Here is a 1,983-nt window from a genome sequence, read left to right on the forward strand (position 1 = left end):
CCTTTTTGGTTCTTTATCTGCCACATGGTCAAAACATGGCTTTGGCTTTTATTAAAACAAAATGCCTCTAGAGTATTGCCTCCGTGGTGCTCATGATCAGGGCTTTTTACTATCATATAAATCATCAACCCATCATTTCCCCTCTTTTGGAGGTTCTTGCCAACACAGGCACATGTGAAAGCAGCTGCAACCCACATCTCTTTGATAACCAATAAAATCTTCTTAATCAGAAATCTGTGAGTAAACAATCACATATGCTCTGCAAAACTCCCCTTTCCTCTTCGCCTGTCAGCAGTTGTTTCTTGTCTGTGTTGAGTCTTATCCTCACTGTCTGCTCCACTTCCTGGTTTCCCTCCTAGTCTGAGTCAAAATAAATACAGTGGGAATTTAGCAGTACTAGACACCATGCAGGGTGTCATAGTGTAGGTAAAGCCAGACAAGGGAATCCCTTCAGGCGGGATATTAAAGATTGGATAAGGTCATGACCTTGACGGATATGACGTGACCGGTTGGTAAAGACGTAGAAGTACAGAGTTTGAGTCTGTGACAGTGGAGTGAGTAAGTTTCAAGTCATACACACACACACACACACACACACACACACACACACACACACACACACACACACACACACACACACACACACGAAGTTCAGTAATATAAACAAACAGCAACATAATTAGTCATATAACACAGCTTTTAGCTTTTGACAGAAATCCACTGGGATTTTGTCAGGTTAGGGATATTTCAGAGGAAAGGTGCAGCGGCAGCATTTTTTGGGGGCAAACACTCACATGCAAGTTTTTCTGTCAACATAAAAGACCACAGATTCTCTGAATTTGTCTGCGTCTGCAACTCCTGTTAAGCCTCGGGGAGCCTTTGCGTGATCCTGTAACTGAACGCCATTCCCGACGCCCGGGTCCTAGCTCGTCTAAAACAGGCCTGGACACAGCCGCCCTCGGGTGAATCAGTGCCTGTAAAAAAAATCATCCGACTCCCCCACAAACACCCACATATCTCATCCACTCACCCCTCCTCACACAAACAGACGCTCACAGTTACACTCTTACTTACATATTTAAATTCCCTTTTGTTGCTGCACCAGCTTGAAGTGAACACACACACACACACACACCTCGAAGTGCCACGTGCCTCTGCTCAGCCTGCTATCAGACATGTTTTTGAATCTCACCTCAGCTGACAATTATTGTTTGCGTGTTCTGCCGCTCGGTGATCTCGTGCAGAACAGATGCCGAGGTTAGCATTAAGAGCAGTCTGCAGGTTATGTTGGGTGGAGGCAGGCAGAGACAACCACAGGCAGCACAATTAGCAGTTTGTGGTCTGGTGTGTGGCACGCTAATTACCTCACATTTAATGTAGTTTACCTTAAGTAGTGCATTTAGGAAGCTCAGCTCCAAATATAGACTGTATATGGGCAATATAAGAGTCTACTTTGGTCACAACTCACTTTAATTGTTTGCATGGCAGAGTTGTTTTCTTGAGTTTCAAACAGAAGGGTTGGAGGCCATCACAACTTTAAGAAAACACTGAGAATGTGCATGATTTAAAGGAATAGTTTGACTTTATATGGTAATATGGTTATTGTGTTTCAAATCAAATCAAATTTATTTGTATAGCCCAATATCACAAATGACACATTTGTCTCAGTGTGCTTTACAGACTGTACAGGTTACGACACCCTCTGTCCTTAGACCCTCACATCACACAAGGAAAAACTTCCTAAAAAAAAACCCATAATTAAAGGGGGAAAAATGGAAGAAACCTCAGGGAGAGCAACTGAGGAGGGATCCCTCTCCCAGGACGGACAGACGTGCAATCGATGTCGTGTGTACAGGATAAACAACATAGTACAAATACAACATTTGACAGAAATTATGTTGTGTTGAAAAAGAGAAAGTATGGATGAATCCAGGAAAATGTCAAAAAGGCTTCCCGGTGTCCAGCAGGACCAGGTCAGCAGGC

Source organism: Cottoperca gobio, chromosome 8, assembly GCF_900634415.1.
Source record: "Cottoperca gobio chromosome 8, fCotGob3.1, whole genome shotgun sequence".
NCBI lineage: Eukaryota > Metazoa > Chordata > Actinopteri > Perciformes > Bovichtidae > Cottoperca > Cottoperca gobio.